The sequence below is a fragment of the Puma concolor genome, chromosome D3 (genome assembly GCF_028749965.1).
Source record: "Puma concolor isolate L17-30 chromosome D3, mPumCon1.1.hap2, whole genome shotgun sequence".
Taxonomy (NCBI): domain Eukaryota; kingdom Metazoa; phylum Chordata; class Mammalia; order Carnivora; family Felidae; genus Puma; species Puma concolor.
This window is the reverse complement of record NC_141678.1, coordinates 35,720,974-35,741,490: the sequence shown is the minus strand read 5'-3', so window position 1 is coordinate 35,741,490 and position 20,517 is coordinate 35,720,974. Positions and strand designations below refer to the sequence as shown.

The 20,517-nt window shown below is 46.8% G+C and overlaps 1 protein-coding gene and 1 long non-coding RNA gene across 16 annotated transcripts in view; one reads left to right on the top strand and one right to left on the bottom strand.

Moving 5' to 3' along the window:
- MTCL1 (microtubule crosslinking factor 1) overlaps positions 1–20,517 on the top strand; it is a 130,482-nt gene that overhangs the window by 43,783 nt on the left and 66,182 nt on the right. The gene's annotated exons all lie outside the window — the stretch shown is intronic.
- LOC147575498 (uncharacterized) lies at positions 12,296–19,698 on the bottom strand. Of its 2 annotated transcripts, none has more exons than XR_015242446.1 (3): positions 18,682–19,698; positions 15,584–15,931; positions 12,296–14,776 (listed from the first exon to the last, which is right to left on the bottom strand). It is a non-coding gene; the product is annotated as an uncharacterized LOC147575498 (long non-coding RNA). The 2 variants fall into 2 exon arrangements; XR_015242447.1 differs by having other exon boundaries at positions 15,775–15,931.

Here is a 20,517-nt window from a genome sequence, read left to right as displayed (position 1 = left end):
AGAATCATCAGGGAGTTTAGCCAACTGCACACATTCCCATTCTGATCAATGAATCCTGACCAGGTGTGGGTGCGTGTGGATGCTTGTGAACAAACAGTTCAGCAGACTCGGACTTTTCTGCTCCTCCCTGAGAACCGCTGCCATGGTGGGGGGAGCATTTCACACATTTACAGGTTGCAAAAGACTAGTGTCCCCTATGGCCCTGTTAGTCAGAAGAGTTCTGTCTGGAGGAAACCGGTAGCCCTCTCAGGATCAGATCTGGCAGCACTATCTTGTATTAAATACTTCTATGTGTCTGTGTTCTGAAGAAATAAAGACGGGGTCAGCAAGTGTGTAACAAGTAATGGAACAACACACTGTGTGGAACTTAGGGGGTCACAACATTGGTTTTCCCACCTGACAGGTGTTTTTTTCTTTTAAATTGAGGTATAATTAACATAGGGTATTGTATTAGTTCCGAATGTACAATATAGTGACTCAGCAGTTCTACACGTTACTCAGTACTCCTCATGATTGGTCTACTCTCCCTTTTATCTATTTCACGCATTGGCAGGTGTTTTCTTGACCTCTTCCTCCCCATGTCCCCAGTGGAGATGATGTTTTTCTGGGAGGTTGACATTTTCTTCTCTAATTGGGGTCATTCACGCCTACCTAGCCAGGTTATGGTGAGGACTGGAGGTGACATGTGTGGACTGCCTTGGATATATACACGGAGTTGTTATTCGGGGGTGAGGGGTGGGAAGGGGGATCACACGTAATTTCAATCCAGAAAAACCTGGACATGTTAAAGCAGGTGCCTTCCCACACGATTCCTTGTCCTGATTGGAGGGAAAATAAGGTTGGGAATAAATTCGTTGGTTTTCCTTCTCATGAAAGAAGCTTTTTCTCAAGGCGTCCACACCTTAGGGATCTGCAGACCCAGTGGGAAGGTTCCCTGCACTTGCTCACTTGCCGAAGAGTGGAATCTTCCCTGTGGCCAAACCCAGAGCCCCTGAAGTGATAAGTGCAGGTTATTGACATGGGATGAGTACACAGATAATTATCTCATTGTATCCAATAGTAATGAATAAAGACCTGAGAATGCAGTGTACCTTCAATGGGATTTTTTTTTTTAATTGGGCTGACTTCTTTGGGCTTCCCATGGGAAAAGTCTGTCCTAATGAGACTTACTGTAAATGCAAACAAGGATATTTTTCTGCTTTCAGAGAAAGGAGACAAAAGCTGAATGAACAGGGGAGGCTGTTTAAGATTTAGCTTTGGGATGTGGACTTGCTTGTTTCTTTCTTTCCACTAACACTGGGCCTTGTGACTCGGGCCGCATTTGCAATCACGAAGCCCATTGTTCCTGAGCATCCATAATGGCCTGGCTCTTTCCAGTGGGAGTCTGGGAGGACGGCCAGCCTTCTGGAGTGACGAGGTCCAGAGCCCCAGACCTTCCCCAGCAGGTCTCCGGTGCCGGCCAGTCCACCCAGGTACTTCCGGGTTTCCCTGGGCTGCCATCACCAAGCGCCATAAATTGGACAGCTTCAAAACCAGAAATGGATTCTCTCACAGACCTGGAGTCTAGAAGTGTTACATCAAGGTGTTGGCAGGACCATACTCTCTCTTCAGGCTCTAGAGGAGAATCCATTCCCTGTCTCTCTCTTCACTTCTCGTGTTCCTGGGCATTTCTGGGCTTACGGCTACCACATCACAATCTCTGCCTCTGACGTTACCAGGGCCCCTTCCCTCTGTGCGTCTGTCTCTGTCTCTTCTCTTCTGACGAGGACAGCAGTGTTGTACTAAGGCCCACCCTATTCCAGATGAATACATCTTAGCTTGATGGTACCTATAAAGACCCTGTTTCTAAATAAGGACACACTCACCGGCAGTAGGGATTAGGGCTTCAACATATCTTCTTGGGAGACACCATTCAATTCACAACACTGGAACAGGCACAGAAATTGAGAGCAAGCCCTTAGAAATCCTTGTAGGAATTCCACACTGCCGTGACATCTAGGCACGGAGCCACAGGGCTTGCATTTTCTGTTTCTTTTTTTTTAATAATTCATTTTATTGTATTTTTCCCATAAATTGCTCCTGGAGAGAGCAGCACTGTCCTGGGCCTCTGCTCCTCACCGCCTCTCCCTCATGTTCCTCTCCCAAGGTTCTGCTGAGAGAGAGAGGGGCCTCCCTCAGGTTGCCGGGAGAGCCGGTTGGACATCATCCACACGCCAGCCCCCCTTCCTCACTTCCGTATCGTGCCGGTGGCACCCCTGGTCTACAGTTCCCAAAGCAAAACCCTCAGAACCCCAGCGTCCCTGGTTCTGCCCCTTTTGCTCCATTGTCTGAGCCTCACGCCCAAACTGTTCAATTGTCCCGTGATGGGCCCTGCCTTCCTCCCGCCCCTCCACTGAGTTCTGCACAAAGCTGCACAAAGGTCTTCCTAAACAGTTCCCACAGTAGTCACCTGCAAGCTCCCAAGTCACTGAGGACTTGCTTTCTGGCAAGTGAAGTAAACTTCTTAGCCTGGCATTAGGCTCCCTTGGCCCAAGATTTTTCCACCCTTGTCTCCCACCCTCTTCCCAAGAGCCCTTGTGACCACACTCCATCACGTGTGTCACACACCCCCTGCACGTGTCTCCTCCAGGACTGCAGCTCGTGTATTCGGCTACCTCTGTGGGGCCTTCTCCCCTCCAGTCCCTACCGGAGGAGGCTTCTGGATCCCAGCCGGAAGCGAGTGCTCTCAGAATGTGAGCACTCATCACATTCTGCCCTGTTTTGTTCTTCTTTGGGCATTGGTCTCAACATCTCTGCTGGACCCTAAGCTCCTTGAAGGCAGGTGCTGTCTTATTCATTTTTGCCTCTATCACACTGGGTGTTATTTAACACATAGTGAAACTCTAATGAGTATTTGCTGTGCACACATGCATGAATTCCTAGCTGCGTGCAAACGAAAGCAGAGCGGCTGAGACCAGCCAGTCGAGGGTGAGGACCTGTGGAGGGCGAGGTCCCTTGGCATGGCACCCCCAAGCAGGCAGGTCACAGCTCCTCTTCCTCCCAGCTGAGAGCGCAGGACCTTCTTGGCATCACCAGCAGATTAGCTGTTGGCTCAGACACAGTAAGTTGATAGAACATAATTTTTTTGGAACTATAAACATTTCTACTCAAGTCCCTTAAGATTCCCCATGGTTTCCGGTTGCTTTTTATTGACAGTTAGTGACATATTTTATGACTTGGGTACAATACGTATAATGAATAAACTAAACCCCCAAATGGAGAAAATATTAAACAAAAATCTTAACAAGCTTGATGAAACCAAACATAAGCAAGAGAAAGAAGACGAAAATCGCTGATGGAAACTTATTTTATAACTGAGGATGAATAAAAATTCAGAGCTACAGAACGATAGAGCTAGTTCACATTTTCAGATGCTAACGCATGAGATCTATGCCTTTCATACATGTGTTTTGATAAACATATAAGATATATAAAAATATATAATATATATAACATATATTTCTGTTAGAACTAGGGAAGTTTACTGATATACTGGTATAGATTCTTCAGATTAAAAAAAAATTTTTTTTTAATTTATTTTGAGAGAGAACACGAGCAGGGGTTGGGCACAGGGAGAGGGAGACGGAGAATCCCAAGCAGGCTCCACACTGTCAGCATGGAGCCCGATGTGGGGCTTGATTCCCTGAACCATGAGATCACGGCCTGATCTGAAACCCAAGAGTCGGACGCTTAACTGACTGAGGCCCCCAGGAACCTCCAGAATTTTATTCTTTTTACATCAGGTCAGGGTCAGTCACTTCTGTCTTTGGGATGGAATCACTGTACTCCGTGCAAGACTTTTGGTGACGAGGGAAGCCAAATGGTTCGTAAACTGGGATCGACATAGATCCTTGCATCTTACAGCCAGACGTCATAGGTGATCATAGCTCCTTCTCAGGGGCTGTTTAGTTCTTTCAAAGCACTTTCTCACGCGCAAGGACAAGCAGAGTGTCCTCTGTTAGCCCCAGTAGCATGTGATGCCACCCTCACAATGTCATGCTTCATCTCTACTTTTAGTCCTGTTATAAATGGCGACCCTGGACTTGCCTCAGATGACCTTCTGAGATGTTTGGCCACTTACCTTATTTATTTGGCAGCAGCAAAAGGTGGAGCTTTTGATCATCCAGCAGCGTTTTCCATTTCTGGGACATTCTCTCCCGTGCAGCATCTCCAAACTTATTTCATAAAGGCATTGAAGAGCCATGAGAAGATAGCTGATGTGCCATAGCACAAATAGCTGATGTGCCAAATGCAGTGGTCCAGGCTGCAGCCCCTACCAGTAATTAAGTCACGTCATAGTAAGGAAGCACTAGAAGGAGAAGTGGAGAGTCAGACCACGTGAGACCACAAGGGGTGTGGCATACAGAGTGGCCAGAGGTGAGACTGGACAGGACAAGCTGGCCAAGGACAGACCACATGAATCTATTGTCTGGGCTCAGCGTGTAGGATGTTATTCTGAAGGCAGTGGGGCGCCACAGGAGGGCTTCCTAAGGGGCATGATACTATCAGAACCATATCTTTGAAGATAACTGGCAGCGGAGTGACACAGGAAGAGAGAGGGTGGTCCGGACACTGTTTGCAGTGATCTAAATGGGCAGAGCAGCCTGGGCCAAGGCAGGTGCCATGGCGACAGGTCTGTGAGCCAGTAAAGGCTTTTGCCACCTGCTAAATACCCATGGGAACGATGTCTTCCGCTAGAACTCAGCATGTGGTGCTGGGGAGCCCGAGTCGAGCGCCATTCAGACATCGGATCCTCCTCCGTCACTTCATAACTATGTGACTTGGGCAGGTTGCTTGACTGTTTGAAATTCAGCGCTGGCAGCTATAAAATAGAGACAATGGTCCCTACCTCTTCAGCCTGTTGTGATGTTTGAAGTAAAGATTTGCTGACACAAAAATATATTTTGAATCTGTTTCTGGTAATCTATAGGGAATATTAAAGCTGTTGTCAGCTGTTTGGCTGTGCATCTGACTGCCAAAGCCAGACCGGCCTGGAGCGAGCCCAGACCTGGAGCATGCCCTCCTCCCAGGCGGGGTCCCACCTGCCGCTCTTTGTGGCCCTGGCGAGGGGCTGGGCACCCAGTGCCGGGGGCCGCATGTACTCATCTTCCGGTTGGCTGGCTGGGTGAGGAAGGGAGTGTCTGTCCTCTAATCACATGGAGGACAGGGGGGAGCTCTACAGTGCACCAGCTCTTCCATGGGGTTACGAACTTGGACCCCAAATGAATGAATCCAAAGGACACTGCTCTGCGAAAGGTTTGAGAACATTTTTTCTAGGCGTGGGAGGAGTCGGTAAGAGATTATTAACATGCCTTCGGAATGCATTGCAGCTATAATCAGATTACCCGTCTGACTTGAGAGGTTCTTGGCTAATTAAAGTACTTTATCTTCATTACAGTGAAGCGACTTGCCTGTAAAACTTCACTTATTTTGGGGAGCCACAAGGTAGTCACCTGTGGCTTTGCTGGGGTTGAGGCCTGCAACCTTCTCTTTGTATGTTGACATATGAGACGTGGAGTGGGAGAAAGTCGTGGGAAACAGCTGTGGGGGGGGGGGGACGGGGGTGCCACATCACTGCACAGCGGGCCCCTTGGCCAGGTCTGCCCTGAGGGTCCCCACACCGTCCCTCCGGGCTCTGGGAGGGCTGGCTATGCGGATGCTCCATGCACCAGACCCAGAGCAGGTCAAGTGGGTGTGGACGTGTGATTGAGCGTTTTCATGCTCCAAGTGCATGTTTCTCAGTTCATGGGTTGTGTGTGTCTGGATTCTCTGGAGAAGAGAATATTTGTGCAACAAAAAGGTTGTAAGGCTCAAGCTGCTGCTGACTCTGCACTTGGACTTGAATGTTTGTAAGGAATTTTTGACATGTTTGGCCGTAGCTTGTGTGTGTTTTGTCAAAAGGAGGTTCCAGAGGGGTGTTCTACCAGCTGCTTGCTTCTCTGTTTTGAGTTTTGTGTGCAGAGACGTTAAACATGCCTCTTTCAGTGGCCACCCAAGAGTGTCACGTGATATTTTATCTGTGCTTCTGGGGATACTGGTAATGCTGTTGCTGCTGTTCTGGGCTGTCTCAAAAGTTGGCCATCCCAGTCCTTCCAGAATAGGTTGATGTTGGTTTTTAGCGAGGTAGCTTAAATTTTGCATCATGTTTTCTCACCGCGATGCTGTTTTTGATGCTTCCTTCCGATAAATGAACAGTAAAAAACAATTGCTTTTTGTTCTTGGGGGTTTTGCTACATGCCCCTAAGCCGTCAAGGACAAAGTTTCTCATTGTTCTGAATCCCATAGATCCACAGCAGGCTGGGGTAGGTGTTGGGGTGAGATACGGGGGAGGCGCAGCACAAGTGAGGTTGGCTGCTGGCTCAAGAGAGCCGTCAGCTTTTCTAGAAGAGGGAGACGTCACAATGGAAAATAGCCTTTTTTTTTTTTTTTTTTTTTTTTTTTTTGGTCGTTGTCATGTTGAGACTGTATTAGATTAGAAGTGCTTTGAGTTGGGACAGACGGAGTCAGTGGGATTCTCTTTGGAAAATCGTTTCATTGACCTGGGTCAATTGGCTGTGAGGGTGGTGAAGCTGAAGATGAGGAGGAATGATGAAAGTGGAGGTATCTTCACAGGAGGCTTGTGAATGAACCTGTAAGACCAAAAGGAAGGGAAGGGGAGAGGTTGAGAGGATTCCAGTGCTTTGAATCTCTGGGACATCTTGTCGACAGAGAGGAGGGGGCTGCTTTGGGAAAAGACGCCGAGGTCAGGGTTGAGTTGGAGAGCGAGATAAAATTAAACATCCTCCAGTATTTTCTACACGCACGATGTGCTGTGTCCTAATAAACCCATCATAAGGTGAAAATATCATAAATTGCGAATGCATTTAATACACCCAACCTACTAAGTGTCACAATGTAGCCCAGCCCACCTTGTATGCGCTCAGGACACTTATACGAGTCTACCATTGGGCAAAATCATCTAACACAAAGCCAATTTTATAACAAGTATTGAGCATGCCATGTAATTGACTGCATACTATGCTGGAAGTGACCAACAATGGCTGCGTGCTGGTCATTCACTCTCATGACCGCGTGGCTGACCAAGCACTGTGTTACTGCCACCGCCCAGCACACAGGAGAGGATCATCCCACATCGCTAGCCCAGGAAAAGGCACACATTGCAAATTCAAAGTACAGTTCCTACCAAAGGCATAGTGCTTTCTCACCATCATGAAGTTGAAAAGTCGTTAAGTCAAGCCATCATAAGTCGGGGACTGTCTGTACTTTTATTCTGAGCAAGATGTGTAAATATCATGGCTTCATAAAGATCACTTGCGTATGAGAAGTACTGAATGGTAGCTTTGTAGAGTTGGTTAAACTTTTCTAACATTTAAGCTTTCATGTTCTAGTTACATAATAACTGAAAGAGAGCTGATAGTTGATAGCTTTGAAATAGAGAATCAGTTTTTAAGTTTTATGGCTTACTTTAGCAACTGGTACTTATTTCCCACCTTTGATTCGGAGGAAATTTTCAGATCTGGCTCTCTGTCTCCGAGGAAAGCACCCAGAATAGCAAATTGAGCAAAGAGTGGGGATGTTTCCAGTCTCAGATGTGCTGTCGTTTTTATGTCACACACACAGTGCACTTCTGAGTTTCTTGGGCTGTTTAAAAATCTTACTTGCTGCTTTCCCACTTTTTAAACCCAACGGCATATTGAAGAACAGTGTCGCCAATGTAGAGATGTAGAAAGGATGACAAGTTGATCCACTCACCGATCAAGTGTTGTGAAAGTGCTGCTGGGGTGCAGGCACCCTCTTCCTGGGCATGTAGGCTATTTGAGGAAGCACATAGCCCCTGACGCTAGAGGGAGGTGGTGAGGAGGCGCTGGGCTTCGTGCAGTGCTCAGTAAACCGTGAGTGAGGGATAAGCTGGGCCATAGACGACCAGGATGTGGGAGGTCTTAGAACACAGATGGCAAGCAGCCAAAGGTATGTAGCATCGCCATACCCAACATGGCCATCCTGACCTACTGCTACGGGGAAGAAGGGTGGTCCCAGGCCAGAGGCAGAGGCTGGTTGCACTTCAGTTTTTACTGTTGACTCCTAGGCTACAAAACCATTTGCCTTCAGCATTGCCGTGGGGGCAGGGTGGGGTGGGGGGGCTCAAGAAGAGATGAAAGTTGAGTCAGATAAGCCAGATGCACCTGGTCAGGCAAGGATGCCTCGCTGGGTAGATGTGCATGTCCCAGACAGGAGTTTCTGTGTACACACAGAACCGGATGTAGCAGAACCCAAGGTAGGCCGGACAGTTTCTACAAAATGTTAAAATCACTTAAAATTTTTTTTTTTCAACGTTTATTTATTTTTGGGACAGAGAGAGACAGAGCATGAACGGGGGAGGGGCAGAGAGAGAGGCAGACACAGAATCGGAAACAGGCTCCAGGCTCTGAGCCATCAGCCCAGAGCCTGACGCGGGGCTCGAACTCACGGACCGCGAGATCGTGACCTGGCTGAAGTCGGACGCTTAACCGACTGCGCCACCCAGGCGCCCCTAAAATCACTTTAAAAAATATCGGATACTAGGGGCGCCTGGGTGGCGCAGTCCGTTTAGCGCCTGACTTCAGCTCGGGTCATGATCTCACATTCCGTGGGTTCGAGCCTGGTGTCGGGCTCTGTGCTAACAGCTCAGAGCCTGGAGCCTGACTCGGATTGTGTGTCTCCCTCTCTTTATGCTCTCCCCCCACTCATGCTCTCTCTCTCTCTCTCTCTCTCTCTCTCTCTCTCTCTCTTTCTCAAAAATAAGTAAACATTAAAAAAAATACCTATGTGTATATGTATCACATACTAAATATCTGTATATGTATCAGATGCTAAATTCCATCGTTATAAACATGTGGCCTTCTAACCCAGTTTTCCTTTATTCAACTGTAATGTCAACTGGAGACACTCCAACATTATTTGAAATAAGATACTGACAGATCTGCATTTTGCTTTTACCAAAGTTACAAGTAGCTAAGCTGGCCTGTTCCTGTTCCAGGGATACTGATGGAAGACACGAGACTCCTGTGTCAGAGAGGACTTTCTTAGTCAGGCTGCATCAGGCAGCATCAGCGGCCCGGCCCCCCCTTGCCCTCAAGTGCAAGGGGCAGGACCCAGAGGGCCCAGATAGATGCTGTGCACACAGTGGGCTTGTGTTGCAGCTGGGGAACACTGAGCGGGGTGCGGGGGGCACTTTCATAGCAGCGGTAAGCACACCTCTTTGTTGCAGAGAAAGATGCAACTTCATCCTTCGAGGTTGCTTCCTGCAAGTACAGTCCTGGGAAACGGTCCAGGTAAGGACTGGTCCAAGCCTTGTGTCCTTGGTACATCCAGCAAGACGTGTGGAAATGTGAGAGACCCGTGGAGACGGTCTCCTAATGATATAAACACCTAAACATCACGATGTTTGTTATAGGTGAAATCTGAGAGGAGTTTTAAAATCTGCATCTGTTTAAGAAAGAACCATTTCACAGCCTTTAATTTGCCTATGTATTTTTAAAACTTAAAAAATATAGGAATTCTTCTTTCAAACTGTCTGAAAATTCTATTGCTTTTCCTACAGACCACGAGAAGCAACTATTTGAAAAAAAAAAAGTCTCCCCCACTTCCTTTCTCTCTTATTTTTAAACAGTCACCTATAAAATGTCTCCTGAATGTGTAGCATTCCACCAGGTGCTGTTGGGAATATGAGGCAGTAGATGACTCAGGCCTTGCCCTTGGCTTCGTAACCTACTAGAATAATGAGACAGGCTTACCTGGAACAATCGAAGTAAATCTATCAAGTGCTCAATAATAAAATACCAATGATGTCAGAGGGAAAAGTAAACCAAATCATTTTGTAACATTTTTAATCGAGAATGGTTACATATTCCTTCCTTGGTATGTATGTATTCCTGTAGCCGCAGCCGCTACCCTTGCCAACTGCTATAACACAGGTGCGTGTAGTTCTGCAAGATGCCCGCTACTGGATATTGCCTCCCCGTCCCTGCCAGGTCTCTATATCTTCCATGCTCTCTTTTTCTTCATTTCTCTCTGCTTCCATCCCTCTGATGTGCCAAGCGTAGGAGTATTTATGGAAACGGGGTTTCGTTTTTCGGGCTTTTTTGGTGGGAAGAAAAAAGCTTGCAGGGGGAGCTCATGTGAAAAATAAAAACCCAACTCTCTCTAATTCTGCCCCAGCTCTTTGGTCCTTTCCACATGACAGTATCAAAAAATCTCCCTCCCTTGGCTTTGAGTAACCAGTTCACCGTTTGCTCCTACTGGGGAGGGAAGCACTTCACTTGAAAGTCACTGAAAACATTACTTTAGAGGCCCTAGGTAGCTTTATGTGGAGGTTGCTGGAGAAGGATACAGCACATTTGAGCAACACTAGATGCTCCCACGCCATAGGCCACTCCTCACTCACCTTCGTGCTGTCTTAAAGCTAACTGGTCTACCCGTGGGAGGGCGTGGCTCAGGAATGCCAAGGGACTTGCCTGACGTCACACAACAAGGGCCAGGACTCAGGCCTCTGACTCTTCTGACCCCAACCCAGGATTGCAAGTGCTCCTGGGGCTTTGGTTTTTATTGTTGTTTTGTAAACCAGGATTTATTTGAGATGAAAAGTATCACATGGGCCAGAAAAACTGGTCTACAGTCCTTGATTACCTTGCTTATCAAGCTCAAATTTAGGAAGCAGTGGGTGGTGGCCAAGAAATTTCTGCAGCCCTGATGTTTGCAGCGCGTGCGATTGTTACCCTTGATGGAAGAGTTGCAGCTGAGCAAGGCTTCGTTTCCACCAAGGACATTTGATGGGCACATCCTGCCCTTCTCCTCACTTTTCCTGGGACCAGCTCTGTCCCAGAAAATCCTCCTGATGACAACATGGCTGCTTAGAATTCCAGGACATCTCTCTGGGGCCCCCAGGATGACCTGACCTATTTTGTGATGGGTCATGACTATTTTTAATGCCTAAGACACCTTTCAAAGACACACTACCACTTCTGCAGAGAAGACAGTCCTCTAAAGTCCACAGAAAGTGCGCTCACAGGGAGTTGTGCGTGGAACAGGGCTTGAGGTAGAGGTCATACAGCAACTCATAAAACCTCACACAAATATGACTCTTTTCATCTGTTCTGTTAGACTTGTATTCAGAATTAGAAATGAGCAGGCAAGGAGCGAGAGCAGACAGCTCTGTCCCGGGGGGTGGGATGCTCAGGCTTTAGCACCTGAGTGCTGTGGTCCCTTTTGTAGGGTCACCAGGCTTTCGGGAGGTCGTAAGGCAGTTTGGTGACTTCCGGCCCTTGTCACAGTTCCATTAGGGAACACTGAGATTTCAGCTGTAACTTGCCATGAAAAAGAATCGTATATATCAAACGGCAAGAGATTGAGGTTCTCATTCTGTAGAGTGTCAGCAATACAGAAGGACACAGGCAAACTTTTTGGAGAAAAGAAACATTCAGAGACAACAGGAGAGGGAGAAAAGATAAACTGTGAATGATGAGAATTTCTTTATCTGAAATTCAGATGCTGTCAGCTTTACACATCTGGAACATGGTCACAAATCCCAGAGTGCTTTAAAAAAAAGAAAGAAAAGGAAAGGCCCTGAAGCCCCAAAGGAGCTGTTGGAATGCCAAGGGATACATTTAGTGGGCAAGCTCTCCTCTTGGAGCCCTTCGTCCTGATATTAGCTGGATTTCCCACTGCTTGTAATGGCTGGGGTCAGTACCCCAGCCCCCAGCTGATTTGACACCCGCAGGGACAGGCCGGAGCGGGGTGAACGAAAGGCTCCACTGACGCCCTAATAATTGAGGGGATGGTGTTGGCCTTAGGGTATAGTCAGCCAGAGAACCCACAGCGGGGTCCCCACAAAAGTTGGTAACGGAGCCCCAGATAGGAGGACAAGGTTGGCCTGTATTCTGTAAGTTTCATTTAAGAAGGCAGGACAAGTACGATATGTTTTCTAAAAGAGTAACTGCGAATTAGAAATGCTAGCTTTCCCACTCCTGAGGCCTGTGGGCCATCTCCGTGCTCTCCTACTAGACTCCAAACTTCCGGGAGTCTAGAACCTCATGATCACCCATAATGGTTAACTCCACTTATTTATTGTTTGAAGTTTTCCCTTCTACAGGGAAAGTTTTATGTCCCTGGAAACCTTTCATGTCCCCAGGACTCTCTCCCTGAGGATGCCCCAATAGCCAACGGGCACCGTAAGAGTAAAGATGTGTGTCCCAGTGACCAGTAAAACCCCCAGTAGACTTTGTAGCAAGTGATTCACAGGAAATACAGGTCAGTAACAAACCTAGAGAAGGCCAGGGAACAGGGACACCTGGGAACAGGTGAAGTGCGGTACTGCCCATGGAGGATCTTGGAAGTCCCGAGGGCGTGTGACGGGAAACAGTTAGGCCTTCAGGTTCCAACCCAGGAAACATTGCAGAACACAGAGGTATGTTTGGAGACACACATCGAGTAAAAAGAGGTTGTTGGCATTTTTGAAGCGGTTTGTGAGGCTCTGATTCTGATACCAGTTCGGACATGTGGGTTTTTTTTTTTCCCATACCACCAAGCAACTGACTCAGCTCCGACTGTCTACCTGGAGAACACATCCGGTCCTATGGTCCCACGAGACTGCTCTCTGCCCCCTTTAGACGCCAGTTGCAAGTCCAAGTTGCCACCTGTGCTTGTGACCATCCCTCAATAGAGCAGAGCTTCCACCGACGACCTCCTTGGGTGTGATTAGTTTGCCAGAGCGGCTCACAGAACTCAGGGAAATCTCTTACTTACTAGATCACACATACTTTATGAATGGCGAGGTACATGGGGGGGACAAGGGGCATCCATGCTCTGTCCGCATGTTCACCCACGTGGAAGCCTTCCAAACCCCATCCTTCTGGGTTTTTACAGAGGCTTCATTATGTAGGCATGGTTGATTCCATCACTGGCCGTCTCCAGCCCTCTCTCCTTCCTGGAGGGCCGGGGATGGGACCGAAAGTTCTCCGATTATCTAGGTGGTTCTTCTGGTGATCGGCCCCCATCCTTAGGTGATCTAGGAGCTTTCCAAAAGTCACCTCATTAACACCAACTCAGGTTGACAGGGGTTTATTATGAATGTCAAGACCATCTTTATTGCTCTAATCATTTAGGAAATTCCAAGAAAGACCAAATGCCAATGAAGATCAAATATAGACTTCTTATATATCACAATAGCTCAGTGGAATACTGTCTTCTAATACAGGCAGTCTGATAAAGTGCCATAGTTCTTTAAAAGGAATGTGTTTTTTGTTGTATTAAATACTGTCATTTTCTACTTTTATGGTTTTAGTGTTATTAATAAAATGGACCTGTTCGTTTGATAGAGATGTTCTTTTTTGAACTGGTTTTGTAACTATGGAATTGGCTAAACAAGGGTGTAAAGACTGGTTCGTCAGCTTTTCATCCAAGAAAGGTAAAAGGAAGTCTTTTCAGTGGTGACTCATAATTTGCATGGTGGCACCCACTCTGCTAAGCCTTCCCTCAAGAGTGATGCCAGAAAACACCAGAGAGATTTTCCCAGTTACCTAACCGTGGCTCACTTCACATTTTCTAGGTGAAGATAATTTCACGTGACGTTTTCTTTTTTCTGTAGATTACAGCGGTGCCCATCACCTGGGTTTTTCTTCATCTGTAGGATTTGGGCTAAAGACAGTGGATACATTTTTCAGGTTGATTAATCTCCTCTGTGATGAGCTTGGCACTCTGCCTTAAGATGCTAGTTAAACTCCTAAGACTTGCTAAATCTGTAGAAGTCTCGTCTTACTTGAGCTACGATTGGGTTACTTTGCGCAGTGGAAGTTTTTCTGCAAATTGTTGATGCCTATTTTGTATTGGGCACGCTTTCATCTCTTGGGAGCCAGGGACCTGCATGAATTGTAAATTCTTGGTTATTAGGTGTTTGTGATCACATAACAGGTAGACAATCTTAAGTGACGCAAAGAGACAAAACAATTATTGCAGATTGTGCTGATAGCCCGGGGAACCAGATGCAGGGTTTTCAAAACGGAGATGAAGAGGGCTGAATATACCAACATTGTAGATTCCTCTTTTTCTCCACTTACTGCAGGCAGTGAAATACAGTTGAAATGCCTCCTCCAGAATACCAGTCCAGGATAGTACTAACGGAGGAACAGAAGAATAAAAGGTCGAGAGGTCTGGAGAGTGTATTAAGGGGCGCTGTTACTGTTTTGTAATTCTGCATTTGTGATCCGTCTGGGTGGAGAATTGCCTTTGAGTGGAAAGACTTAAGTAGATCACACACACATATTACATCGAGTGCTTTTAAACTCCTCCTGACAGGCTGCTGAGCGCCCGCTCTGTAAAGCTCATCTGTGTGGTAAAAGGGCTAAAAGACAATGCTGTTTCTCCTCCAGGCAGAAAAAAAGTTGTGATGTTTTCGGGATCCTTCCTGGAGCTCGGTACTTGTCCCCATCCACAGGCCCTCTCTGGTCTCTGGCGGCACAGAGGAGGAATTCTGAAAGAATACTGTTGACCCCACGGATTGCTGGAACGCACACTCCCTGAGGTTCACGAGTCGCTTATGATTTCTTCCATGCAGCCAAGAACGCACAGGAGGATGGGTTCTTTCTGTGCCCTTAGTGCATATGAGACCGCTTCCCCCACCCCCAGGACCCTCTGCGACCCTTCTGATCGGGGGGGGGGGGGCAGTTTGAGAGGTTCTCATCTGTCACAATGTGGAAGCGGTTTCCTGGAAAGGCAGGAGGTTTAAAAAGCAGAACACCGTGGTGAGATCCTTAAAAGAAGGCTGTCCTCTCAAACCCAGGGTGTTTAGAGAAGCTGGTAACTGGCATATATTTCTAGAGGAGAGTAGTGTCCATAAATGACAAACTGTTATTCTAATAGGTTTTTTGTGCCCATCAGTAACCCAGAGGACACTAGAGCCGGGTCTTGCGGGGTGCCCTGGCATGAGGAGGGCGCAGTGGGAGACACAGTGGGGAGCTGTGGGTGTCCTGATTGACAGGAAGGTCTTTGGGGTTCCAGCTTCTGTAGGGGGCCCTGAAGGGCTTGAGCATGTAGGGGCCCTGAGTCCTCAGAGGCCAGCTCGGCTCCCATGATGAAGAACAGATAAACATGAAGCGACTCTGGTGGGGCAAGGGGTGCTTAGCCCCCACCTCGCCCCCTTTGGGGCCCCCAAACTATCACAGGCACAGCACTATTTTTTGTCACATTCTCTTCTGGGACGTGGGCCAACCTCACAAGTCCACCTGGAATGTGAGCACAGTCAGCAGGGAGGGGAGCTGCCTGCCAGGGGCTCCGACCCCTCCCCTCCCGAGCCCCCTCAGCAGAGAGGCAGCTCAGCTCTGTGGAGAGACTGGGTTCAAGTCCCACCTGTGGGGGCAGGTGAATTACTTTCTCTCCCTCACCTACAAAATGCACATAAGACCACCGACCCCACTGAGGTGTTGTGAGGAGGACAGATCTCGAATATAAGGTGTTTGGCTATCTTGGAACAAGTTGTTAGATACAGAATCAAGCAGCATGTCTGCTAACCTACCTGACGCGGTGGTTGGCAATCCTTTGCGGGGTGTTTTGTCGCCCTGCTGACCCACCAAAAAGCAAGTGTCAGGGTCCTGACCTCTCAGTTGATACAGGGGCTGATGAGGAAACTGTTCAGCTAGAACTCTTCTTATCTAGGAACAGAACATAATGCTTGCCCTTTTCACTGGTCTCATCCCTCGGTCTTACCTCCAGTCTTTCCAACGGCTTTCCCCTTCCGTTCCTTTTTCCTCCCACGTTTCCACAAGAAGCAATGTTTTTCTGAGTGTATATGCAGAAAACAGACATAAAGTATTGTGGAAGGTACTCCTGCATCGCTTCCAACAAGTTTTAAGATTTTCTATCTCTATGAAAAAAAAAAATCCAAATATTCTGGTAAATTTTAGATTTTTTCCCCCACAAATAAGTTGTGATTGCAGAGAAATTAAGTCCTGTATTTCTTATGAAGTGAACATGCATGTAATAGTTGGTTGAAACGTATGGACTTAAAATGCCAATAGAGGAAAAATTACCTTTGGTGATATAATAAAGTTTTTAAATGTGCCATTGCTAAAAAAAAAAAAAAAAAAAAAAAAAGCAAGGCCTCTTGAGAAAACAACTTGCTAAAGCTTTGGTCACTGTTTAAAAGCTGCCTTCAAAACATTTATAAACAGTTTGAATCCATCTGAATGTGTATTTTACAGATTAAAAACAGTACTAGTGAATCTTAGCTTCTTGGCCATAAAAGGAAAGGGAGAATCTATACTATTGTACACATGGAAAGTGAGATAAATCATGGGATCTTATAGTGACATCCGAAGTATAAGCTATAACAATCCATAGAGGTTTATTTGGAGTGCTTTGTTAATGGCTCTTAGACCATTTTAGGTACCGATACATATATGTTTACTGCGCTGAAATATACATAATGTAAAATTTACCATTTTTATTCTTACTAAGTGTATAATTGTGCCATTAGAGACATTCACAATGTTATACAACTGTCACCATTATTTCCAGAACTTTCCATCATCCCAAACGGAAACTCTGCATCCATTAAGCCATAACTCCTCGTTCCCTCCTCACCGAGCCCCTGGTAACCTTTATTCTGCTTTCTGTCTACGAATTTGCCTTTAATCTAGGGATCCCATATAAGTGGAATCACGCAATATTTTTCCTTTTTCTTTCATCTGGCTTATTTCACTGACCCTGTTTCCAAGACTCATCCACATATCACACAAATGTCCTTCCTTTTTGTGGCTGATTAATATTCCATGGTGGAATCATAGCATATTTTGTTTATCCATTCAGCTCCTGGATTGTTTGCATCTCTTGGCCGTTGGGAATAATGCTGCAGTAAACATTACTGTGCAAATATCCGTTTGCATCTGTCATAATTAGTGTTTTTAAAAGGTACCTGTCTGTGGGCTGAGATGTTCAAAGAGAAAGGGTAAGGCCACATCAGTGAATGACGCCCATTTGCTGCCTGAACAGCATCTCTGGTGCTGTGTTGTGTAATGTTGGTAGTTAGATCTGCCCTCGTGCCTGTGGCGGCTGCAGACACAAAGCGTGTGGTCCCCTCCCCCGAGGCAGCCACCTGGCAAATGCACAAGTGTAAACAAGATGGAAATACTGCCGTGCCCCCCAGCCCAAGAAAACATTTCTAACTAGTTGAGCGTGGCTTAAGAGGGGGGCATCACCACCAAGGAGACTGCCTACAGAATGGCCAAGGTGATCTAGTCTTCTCTTAGCTGCAGGAGAGAAGGACAAATATCAGAGATTATGTGCAATGGATGGGATGTTACGGTTGTGGGGTAAGGAGAGAAGAGGGGTGGATGAAAACGCGCGGCTTCTGTTCTTGACAGATAAGGGGGCTGCCCGAACCCCCCCGCAGGGACGAAGACTAGAGCAATACCGGCAGCTGAGATGGAGGAATGAGAAGGTATCAGCAGACGGGGTACAGGGTATGGGAGAAGGATACCACTTGGTATCACCACTTATGCGTGAGTAACAGACACAAGGTCTGAGGCTCTCAAGACAGGTGAGAAGTGGAGATGACCGTGCATAAAACAGATGACACAGGAGGTTAAGCGGGATGTGCACGGAAAGCCTGTCCCACCGCGGGGCTTTACAGGCTGTGTCTGCGCCCGCCTGTCACTGCTGTCACTGCTCCTGTGCTCCCTTAGAATTCAGTCTCCGTGTATACTTTCTCCTCCTTATCAGTGTTATTCTTAATTATTTTTTTGTAGCTAGGGCCTTCTACATTCTATGTAGCCTGAAATAACCTGCTAACTGCACGAAGAACATCTCTACCCTAGAATGTGAGTTCACAATTAGGCCTATTCAAAACGTCCCAATTTTTAACAACATGTACAATATCTGCCCAGAGTGAAGGAGATCTTGTGACCAGGCCTTGTGTCCGTTTTCAGTTTTGTGGAAGAAAACAGAGAACCGAAACCCAGACGTTATCGGGGGGTTAGAAATAAGAAGGAGGGAGACAGCGTCCAAGAAAAGAACCACACCAGGGGGAGGGCCCCTCGCAGCACAGACAGGCGGCAGGCCAGCAGGACTCCCACATGGGGCCAGAGCAGGACACGGGGGTCCGACCTGCCCTAAGGGCCTGGAAAGTGCATAATCTCTCTTTTCTCATTTTTTCCCAACTGGATGTCTGTTTATATCCAGATGAGACTTCTGTATTTGTGCATCTATCTGACTGATGCCATGACCAACAAGGAGGTCTTTCCAGAACATATTATTTCACACTCTGGGTGCTTCTCGGTTTCCGTCTGAAACCAAAGACAGAAGCTGTCGTGTGGTAGAGCTTTCATAATCCTTTTTCTCTTTACTTCCCTGTCCCCTGCTTCGTGCTGTCACTTGTCCCTCGGCTCAGCTGATCTCCCTCAACCTTATTATTCACTTTGTGTTGATATGTCAGTGAAAAACCTTGTCAGTCAACAAAAAGGAGGCCTCCCTTTGAGACGGAGTCTCTGATAGGATCTGACGGTGAGGGAGAGCAGGTGTCCTCATTTTTCTCCTCGTGGTTTGACTCATCGTATGTACCTTTGCCAGTGTCTCTTGGCATGCGTAAGTGCATTGTGGAAAATCTGACCTACTCACCTCCCTGAAATGATAGAAGTCACGTCCACTCCATGGGAGAGAGAATTTCTTCCCTTCTTCTTCCTCTTCCTCTTCCTCTTCCTCTTCCTCTTCCTCTTCCTCTTCCTCTTCCTCTCCTCCTCCTCCTCCTCCTCCTCCTCCTTCTTCTTCTTCCTCTTCTTCTCCTTCTTCTACATTAGAGAGAGAGAGAATCTTAAGCAGGCACCATACTCAGTTCAGCACGGAGCCTGACATGGGGCTCGATCCCACACCCCTGGGATCATCACCCGAGCCTAAATCAAGAGTTGGATGCTGAACCACCTGAGCCACCCAGGCGCCCCCAGAGAGAATTTCTTTTTCAGTTAATATTTCCTCTGTGACTTGGTAACAGACAATAGCAAGATATTTCACAACAGATTTTATGTGACCTGTGATAGAATTTAAAGTTCTAAGATATCCAATTTCCATTACACATGCAAAAAAAGAATATACAGAAAGCACACAGTTGAAAAAGTTCACACTTCAAGCACATTTCTCATGTAAAGTGAAAAAGACAGTTTTGCGAACATTGGCTTGCTCCTGCAGACAGAAGAAAGCTGGAGTGAGTAATAATGGCTTTTACTCTCTATTCTGGGGGAAAAAAAGATGATTAGCAATTGAAAATATTGGTCAAGAAAAGAATCATAGGGGTTTAGCTAATGTTTGTTTTTCACGGTTGTCACTTACTAAGCATGTTGTTTCACGTAGTCCTTACGAGAAACCTTTATATAAAATAGGTATTAATATTACCGCTTTTAAATAGGGAAGTTGAGGTACGAAGAGCTCAAGAAACGACTATAGGGTCACAGTCTATGAGTGATGCACCTAGATTTGTCCACGAATGCCCATGCTTAACTCACCTTTCCTTTTACACACATAACATATGTGTTTTCACATGCTTGCTGGAAAACTAAAAATTCACGAAGGTGTGGACCAGTTTTGGAAGACAAAAGTCTTATTCGAATTTTCAAAGTTTCTCTTATTTTTTAAAAATGTTCTAGTGTTGTATGGAAACCAATTTGACAATAAATTTCATATATAAATAAAAAAAAATGTTTTAATGTTTATTTATTTTTGAGAGAGAGAGAGCCCAAGCAGGGGAGGGGCAGAGAGAGAGAGGGAGACACAGAATCCGAAGCAGGCTCCAGGCTCTGAGCTGCCAGCACAGAACCCGATGAGGGGCTCAAACCCACAAGCTGTGAGATCATGACCTGAGCCAAAGTCCGTCGCTTAACTGACTGAGCTACCCAGGCACCCCTCGAAGTTTCTCTTAAAGCCGAACTATGAAAGCTTTTTAAAACCAATTGAAATTGCACACTCAACTCTGAGATCTCTCAGGTGCGAGTACTCCAGGCGATAAAAGGAAGACATAAAATCTCTACAAGGAGAGTCAGGGTGAAATGGTGGAGTAGAGAGACGTGTGACCAAAGCCCTGCAGAAGCGTGAGCTGTGTGGCACGCAGAAAACGTTAGTGGACGTCCTCTGGGATGAGAAAAGGCCTTTCCACCAGCATTTTCCCATTTGCAGGCTACTTGGTCTTTCTGTGGACGCCAGCTGGTTTTCTGAAGCGCTGTGGCTCCCCAGGTAGGTGTGCAGCATTGGCCAAGCATGTGTCCCCGAGCCAAGGCAGGAGCACAGAAGGCGGTAGAGGGGCCGGCGCTTCACCGCAGCTTTCCTTCTGGAAACCTGCAGAGGGTTTGGAGGCGTAAGGTGGATGGAAACTTGGTGCTGCGACACCAAGTGCACGAACTTGCTGTGGTGCACCCAGAGGGCCAGAGACATCTGAACAGATGGCTTTTGGGCAAAGCCCCAAGTCGC